At 31.5% G+C, this 9,053-nt stretch overlaps 1 long non-coding RNA gene across 1 annotated transcript; it reads left to right on the top strand.

Moving 5' to 3' along the window:
- Positions 1 to 4,539: 4,539 nt before the first annotated feature.
- Positions 4,540 to 8,600, top strand: LOC119635164. Its single transcript, XR_005247025.1, has 3 exons — positions 4,540 to 4,735; positions 6,774 to 8,355; positions 8,472 to 8,600. It is a non-coding gene; the product is annotated as an uncharacterized LOC119635164 (long non-coding RNA).
- The last annotated feature ends 453 nt before the right edge of the window (positions 8,601 to 9,053 follow it).

The following is a 9,053-nucleotide window of genomic DNA, read 5'->3' as shown; positions in this document are numbered from 1 at the left end:
TGATGATGATGATGATGATGATGATGATGATGATGATGATGATGATGGGTATCGAAAGTTCGCCTCAAGTTTCATGAAGTTTTTTTTTTTTTTTTTTGTTTTTTGCTCGATTTTATTTATTTATTTATTTATATTTTTTTGTTGTTATTATTTTCGTTTTCAGATAATTCATAGAGTTCAAGCAACTGTGCTTATATGGATGGTGCAGGACTTTAGCCTCGTTTATTTGTTTTTTAATAATTTTCATTTTGATTGTTTTCTGTTTTGCTTTTTTCGTACATTTTGATTGTTTGCATTCTTTGACTGTGCGTTTTTGTTTTTTAGTTTTTTTTTTTTTTTTTTGTTTCTGCTTCTGCTTTAACGAACGCAGTTCAAAAGAGTTGAAGGCACTTTAAGTTTATTTACCTCAAACACAAAGATTGAAAATTGTAAAATTCAATAGATTAAATGAGAACTATGAAGGCATTCGGTTCAGATCATTATTTAATTTTAAATATATGGAAAAGAAACTTGACGAGATGAAATCTGAAAACCTTATCAATGGAGTGAGAATAAAATATGAATATTAAATACGTATGAAGAGTTAGAAGGCTTTGATTTCATTTAAAGGAATAGAAACAATTTGTTAATATTGATTTTTTCTTTTATATTCCATGATAAATGGACGAAAATGCAGATAGAAGCTGACTGATGATTCGACAGATGACACTAAGCAAATAGACGAGTAATGCGGCGAACAAACAGATGCGAAGTTCAACGGGTAGACAGATGCAGCAAGTTTAATACAAGGGACACAGGGACGAATGAACTATCCCGCTTATCAAAATGCCAGTGTGGACAGAGTATCGGAAGGACGAGGTTTCTAGGCGAGATCTGAATGTGATTGAATGATTTATTAAGCATCTGTCTACCCGGCAGGTGAGTGAGCCTTCGGCCGAATCGCTGCCACGCATATCTGGGTTTTACAAACTCCCAATTATGTACTTGATCAATACGCGCGTTAGAAATACTAATCCATATTTTCAAGATTCATTTTCGATATTTATCTACGATAGACTCCACGACGCTGTTCCTAACTTATTTTCGTTTTACTGTCTTCGTTCTTTTAAGAATCAATGGAAAAACAATTTGATTCTGTTAAATAATAGAATATAGCTTCGAATTTTCATTTTTGAATTCTTTTCCAACTCGACCTTGTATCGAGTAATTCGGAGCAAAGTGATAGAACACATGCATAGTTGAAAATAGAAAACGAGGAAGGTGTTCGTGATTCGACTGGTTCCATAAATTTCGCCCTTAGAAAGTAGGAAATCCGTACGCTTGTACTCGTAACCAAAGGGGAATTCGCACACCATTCCGTAAACAGTTGCGTATATAGCGTCCAAAAACGGGAATAAATGGCAAAATATAGGAACCAATACAGAAGCGACCAGTCACGGACAACAAAAGATGAATAGAGCATTACCTAAAGTTGAGTCCCTTAGTGAAAATTGTGAAATCTTGCCTTAAGCAAAGCTTTCCGAAAATTGCAATCGGGCTGTTAAACGGCTTTACTCGTGATAGAAACGTTTTACATAAAAAAGTAGCAAAAATATGTCAGAAAAGTAACAATCATTTAGGATCACGTCCAATAAAAGGATGCATCTAATGGTCAAATAATGTTTAATTAATTAATTATTAATTTACTTTTCCGCTTTTTTCTAATTAAATGGTAAGAAAACAACAAGTACATGGATGCGCCCAGGTAAGTCTCCAATAATTCGTAATCATAGAGTAAATCATAGCTTAATCAATCATACAGTAAATCTATAATAGATATCGAACATAACAAGAGTAAAAAGTGTTTTCAAGCTGAAGAATATCTGAATTAAGTAAAGAGAAGACACTTAGCTGTTAACCCTAATCGGATCATGCTATGATTTTTAGTCATGTTGAACTATTTTTTTTTTTGTTTTATTACTATTATTACTATTAGTAGTAATTGGGCCAGAGAAATAAAAGCTAAGACTAAACTCTCAAAGCACTAGCATCTTGGACTATGAGCTGTATTAAATACTTTACCGTACTTGAGATTTGAACCCACGACCATTCATTTTGAACATAAATTTTTTGATTACTCGATATTGTATTTTGAAAAACCTTTTGACTACTCAATCTTCAAAATTAACACTAAAAGAAAAAGGATTTTTAAATATAGACCTAGTCGGGATATCATAATGTTAATCCTTTTCGCAAAATGTTTATTAGTATATCAACATGTGAGTCACAGTCATATAGTTAGAAAAGAATTCCGTGCTGGACAAAATTTGGAACAGTGCATTTTCCATATCGAAACGAAGAACCATGAATTGAACTAAACTTTAAGTCGAACTTGCATATAATTTAAAATCAAAAATATGTACTTTATATTTGTATGTAACATGACGTTTTTGAATAAGCAAATGCAATTAAGCCATAAACAAGAATTATTCCCTTAACACTAATCATTGTATGATTCGGACGTAAGAACACGTAGCACACGGTTCGAGTTAAAAACTATTTTCGAAATTAAATATCACGTAACTGTTAAGAAAAAAAATTACAATTCTTTTGCTTAGTGCCAATACGAATAGATACAAAGTGACTTATGAAAAATAAGAAAATTTACATGATGTGAGGTACAAACAATCAGATCGCGTTCACTTCAGTGAAATAATGAAAATAAGCGATCATAAGTCGTTTCAAAGGCTAATTCAAAATCCATTTGAAGCGTTCTACGCAAGAATGAAAAGAATTATTTAGAATTTTCCTAGATATGGATGCTAAACATATAAAACAGCTATGCATTAAAAATCGTCATGTTTACATAGTCATTACTATATTTTATTAATATTTATTAATAAAATAAAGTTATAATAATAAAAATTTATTAACTGAAACATCACGCATTTTTTTTTTTTATTAAATTTTGTTAATGATGAACATCACCCTACCAGCAGTAACGGCAAACAAAAGAATTGCATTTTTTTTTTTTTTTATTTCAACCGTACATATATTTACAAACATAATAGATAAAATGAAATGCGTTTGTGTGCATGTTTGTATGATTGCATATATATATATATATATATGTATATAAGTATACATATGTGAACATAATAAGCTTAAATGTATATGAATGAGCGTTTTAAGTGTAGATGCCAACGATTTTCCGTGACTTAGGGCAATTGAACCCAATGTATTTACGCACCAAAAAATAAATAAATAAATAAGCAAAACACAAACACCAGCAACCAAAACAAAAAAGAAAAAAAAAAGAAAAAGACACATACACTTAACGCGTACAAAATGTATGTATATATACACATGGATACATACAAACACGCGCATACTTCTTGTCTCTTGTCTAGAATATTTGCACTTTAGGGGCATTTTTGTCGATAACAAAGTTTACAAAAAAAAAAAAAAAAAAATGGAAAAAATGAAAAAAGTAAAAACTTTGTTGAAAAGTGAAAAATTCATTGTTGTTTATCTAAAAAAGTACAAGTGATAAATGAAATATGTATGAATTGTGTACGCATATGCATGTGTATGCCATTTGTAGAATTTTTGTTATCAAATTGACTTAAACGTAGTGTACGTGTGTATTTGTTTGCATTTCGTTTCTCGTGTCTGAGCGATTGTGGCATAAGCAAAAATAAATAAAAAAATAAAATAAAAAAAAATAAATATTATTAATATTTATACACTTGAAATGTAAAGTTTCTTCGCGCGTTAGCTATTAAAATAATATAATAAAAAATAAAATTAAAAAAAATAAATAAAAAAATATAAAAAAAAGAAAGAAAGAAAGAAAACGGCGTTCTGTGTGACTCTGACTCTCACTCTTCTCAACGCGCGCAATTTGTGTTGCGATTAAATTCGAATGAAAAGTTGAATGCACTTTGCAGTCCATGCATCTTAAGAGGGTCTGAATTTTTTTTTTTTTTTTTTTTTCGCAGCCTTTTAATATTGTTGATTTAATGAAATGCTTATACACAAACCTATATACTTATTCACTCTTATATATATATGTAGATAGAGTGTGTGGTGTTGACTTTTTTTCTTTCTTTTTTTTTTTTTTTTTGTATATGTGTTATAACTCTCGTTATTTACTTGCGCGTTGCTGTTCGTTTGTTTTAATTTTCTTTCTGATTTCATAAGAAATTAAAAAAAAAAAAAAAAATCATTTGCAGGCCATTGCCTACCTCAACACAGATCGCAGTATGTTCTTAAGATTTATTTGTCATTTGGTTTTTGTCATTCGCTTTTTTTTCACTTTTACGTTTTAATGCAATTTTCAGGAAAGGAAAGGTGTGCTCTCGCCTCTAAATATTGTGTAAACTATGTGCAGAGACGCAAAAAAAAAAAAAAAAAAAAAAAAAAAAAAAAAAAAAAAACATTAGTTTTTTTTTTTAATTTTTTTTTTTTTTTTTATTTTTTTTATATGATTTCTCTTTTAAATATTTTTTAAACTATTTGCAAAAACAAAAAAAAAAAAAAAAAAAAAAAAAACCAACAACCACTTGACGCTTCGTTTATTTATTAAATTTTATTTTTAATTTTTATTTCTGTCAACGATATTTGCTTCATGATAATTCATTTTGAGTAATTTACAATTTGATTACTTACAAATTGTTGTTATATTATGTACGCAGCTATGGGGAGATATGCGTGTAACGACGTTCATCTAAACGTTTACACGAGACCCGTAAAGGTAAGAGTTATTAACAACAAACTTTTTTCTTTTTTTTTTTTTTTAAATTCGTTTACCAGGTTAAGGAAGTTTTTAATAAAAATTACATTAACAGTAGCAGTAAGAGAAAGAGATGATATGCAATGTTCGACTAACGGACAAGGGCTATCACTTCGTTTAAAGTAAATTTCATAACTTAAGCATAAGCTTAATAGGCAAAATTTATATTAATTATATAAAAAAATATATGAAATAATATTATAGTCGCATCTATTACAAACATTTTTAAGGCGTTAAGGACACTGTAAACTTTTCCGAAAATCAATCTTCATTTTTATTGATTTAAATGATCGCTTAATTAGTCAAGAATGATATAAGAAGACAATTGTGGGCATATGTGTGTGTGTGTGTATGCGTGTGTGTGTGGATCTTAGAAGCGTAATTATATGTCACCATATGAACGAGCACTTGAAACTTTAAATACATTTTTTTCGAAACACAATTTTTCAAACTCAATTGTTGTTTGGACAGTATCTTTGAAAGAAGAATCTGGGAAGATGTGTGTAGAGTCTTTTGATTATTCGAAAATTGAATTTGAACACTCGCCAATCATAAATATTTCTCTATATATAGAAAAGTATTTTAAAAAATTCTTAATTGGATAAATTGCGCTGCTTATCGCAAAGCCATCAAATTTCAACTCTCTCGGGCAGAGTATGCCCGGAAAGTGGCTCCGGTCTTTTCATTTTTTTTCAGAAGTAATTTCGTAGCTACCTTGTGGGACATCTAACATAATTGGAAATTCAGTACAATGAGAGAATTTCAAAAGCACTCTGTATAGCCATCTTCTTCTTCTTCTGCGAGTCAACAAATCAACAACAGATGATTATTGAATTGCGGAGGTATGAAGAGCTTACTAAACTCGACGGACCTGACGTCCGTCGGTGAGGCGTTGGAAACAATCTTAAAATTAGGATTTGTGAATTTTGACCAGACTGTAAAGGTTGAACTGAGAGAGAGAAGGAGAGAGGGGGAGAGAGAGAGAGAGAGAAGATTATGTGTGCGACGCCACAAATTTTTTGAAAATACACGACGGGGATCCACAAATCAGCTACACTTTTATAATTTTCTCCTGCTTTCTAAAGCGAAACAGACGTTTTCAAAGTAGCATATTCTGGCAGGGAGATAAACATTCCCTTGATTGATGTTTTCGCAAAAGTGCTTGGCTTTCGATTATGTAAAAGTTGAGGTATAATTTTGCAAAAGATAGTGTGTTTGTCACATTGCTGGTGGAAATCTTTTTCTCCATGTTCTCCAACGTTTACCTCACCTCCACCAATGCGTTTTTTAGAATCAGCCGAAATCACACAATACCAAGAAAAAGAACCACAACAGGAGCAAATTTATGTTACCAAAATTAAAGAGTTAGTCCTCTTTATCTTACAGTTGTGGTGTTTATTTTACAGTTGTGGTGGACTAGCGGTACTCTTTCAATTCAGAGACTTACTATTATGTAGGACCCATGAAAAGTGTTGCAAATCCTAGACTGATTAATCTTAAAAGAAAGGCGTTTAAGATCAAGGAGCATTTGTTTTAAAAGATTAGAAACCGGTAAGCCGAAGGTTGATAAGCCGATTCCTTCAACAACAACAGAGTTCAGGCGAGTGTTAGCGTTATCCTGCCTATGTTCCCCATGTGACATGGTTATAACCGATTAATAAGCAACTTTAAATAAAACTACTTCGTTCGTTGGACTCTTAATAATATATCTTATGCAAGAAAAATCTGATTGAGTTTTAAATATGTAACCAAATTATGATCAAGCTTGCATTAAATATTAAATGGATTCAAAATATGTTTCTTCTTTTCATTGAATGCAAAAAACACATAATAGCCTAAAAAGGTCCCTAATGTTTTCCCAGTCGATATATGCACATCAAAACAACTTTCATGATTATAAAAAAGTTAAAAAATTTTAAGAAATGTAATAAAAATAATAAAGAAACGAATCTTAGATGCCCTACATGTAATATAAGCCCAATAACCCGTAATTTTTCAGCTGTCAATGCAATTACTCTCTGTATTTGGCGGAACAACAAGGATGTGGTCTGTTAAAGTCTGAGGCCAGGATGAATAAAAACGTTGCTAGCAACAATTAATCAGTTTGAACGGTTCACTGTTCAAAAGAGGGTCAGAAGTTTAGAAAACGCAAAGAGCACTTTCCACCCATCTTTATTTTCAAAGCCCGTGTCGCGGCACGTTGAAAACACTTAACTGGGAAGTTAACTTGGTTTAAGCGGCTTATTCATCAGAGTCGAGATGTTCCGATTACCATTTGTTTGAATCAATCAGAGTTAGTCACCTGTTGGTTCGTACAAAGAGATAAAAAAATGAATCTGATGAATGATTCGCGGCAATAGGAGATGATTTTTGGAAGCGTGGCATCCGCAAATTGTCAGCCAGAATGGAAAAATGTATAGCTAGCAATGGGTAATATTTTGCATGAAATATTTTTTATCATTTTCATATAATAAACGGGTATTTTTTTTAGTAATGGCATATGTCCATGATTTGCAAACGAATAAAAATTTTTTAGTAAAATTGCAAACTATGACCTGTTGTGGGCTACTTTCGATATGTACATGTCTGGCTGTTTCAAATCGAATAGCAAATTGAGTACCTTAAACATCCTTTAGTTGTGCCTACGTGAATAATTTACATAAAAATTAATACATAAGCGTATACGCAATTGTGTATAATTTAACACATTTCGTACACAGAAAACTCGATGAGTGTCAACGCAATACGTAAATTTGTTAAACGTTAGATTTATGTGAATAGGTAAGTACGTGTATGTTCTTTATTTTCAGTACCTTTCAACATATGTGTAAACATATATATATATATATACATATGTACATATTATACACAAGAGCATACATATCAACCAGCTACGGAAGCGTCAAGTGGTTGTGTCGACTCGTCTCTATTGTTACTGCTTACATGCAGTCGTCAACAACTGTGCAACTGTGTATGGCTTCATTGCCAAACTCCCTGTCAACGAAAAAAAAAAAAAAGGTGAAACTTACTCTCTAAGAGAGACCCTCGACGCAACCTTATCACAGTCACCAGTTTTCTGCGCGCCCTACCAACGTCGAGCCATCATCACCTATTCATACGTTTTCTGCTGCTTGGCTTTTATGTCTGACTGTCTCCGTCTGAAGTAGCAAGTGGCATGCGGTATGCTTAACTCAGGCTCAGTAGCATTGCCAAGTGTAGTAACTGTGTTTCATTTCATTTTTTTTTTGCAATTTTTCTAGCTTTGACATTTCTTCTACACCCTCTCAAAAAAAGGGGGGGAAAAAAAAATACAAGAAAAAAAGAAGAAACGAAAAAAAGCATTGAGTACGTTTTCGTTTATTTTGTGCTTTGTACTTATGCTGTGTTACAAAATGTTTTGGAGGACATTAACCCGATTGAAAACTCACGAGCGCACATTCACATATATGTAGAAATGAAAGAAGACACGTCCGTACACACATATAATAATTCAGCTGCAAATAATTCTGTGAAAGTGTGCGGAAAACATTAGAATTTTTACGTTCGTACCATAAAGTGTATGCATATGTTTGAGCGTTTATGTAAGTATGTGTTCGTTCGAATGTATATATATATATATATATATATATATATATGTTTGTTTATTTTTTTGGACTGCTTATATTTACGAGTATGTCTCTTCTTCTTTTTCTTGTAGGTAAGTTGTCCCCCTCTCTTACACTTTCCTCTATTCCCATTGCTTTGTTGTCGGCATGTAGATACTTTTTAAATACCCTTTAAGCTCTATGGGGGATATTTTTATACAGATATGTATATATATCGCTTAGTATATATATATATATATGTATGTAATTATATGCTTCTCATTGAGTGTGGGTGTGCCTGCTTAAGTTTGTGTATTTTTCATATTCTTGGCTTTTCAGTTTAGTGTTTCAATACTTTTTTTTGTCACTTTTTTCGTACACGTACACACATCCAGTCATACACACATACCTACATATATAAAAATATCATAACAAGTACTATATTTCTTTATTATTTTCTTGTATTTTTTGGTTGTTTTGATCATTGTTTTTTCTTTTCACTTCACTTGAGTGGCTTATGCTGCATATATGGCTGCATTTGAAATCTTTGATATGTATGTATGTATCTATGTATGTATGTATGTATGTATGTATGTATGTATGTAGTAACCAACGCTCGATGACGTGTTTGAGTGACGAGAGATGTGTAATATTAATAAGACTAAAAAATAATTACGAGTTGAATGACATATTTT

Source organism: Glossina fuscipes, unplaced genomic scaffold, assembly GCF_014805625.2.
Source record: "Glossina fuscipes isolate IAEA_lab_2018 unplaced genomic scaffold, Yale_Gfus_2 3, whole genome shotgun sequence".
Lineage (NCBI taxonomy): Eukaryota > Metazoa > Arthropoda > Insecta > Diptera > Glossinidae > Glossina > Glossina fuscipes.
Note: the sequence above shows the minus strand (reverse complement) of the source record. Positions and strands in the feature narration are given on the sequence as shown.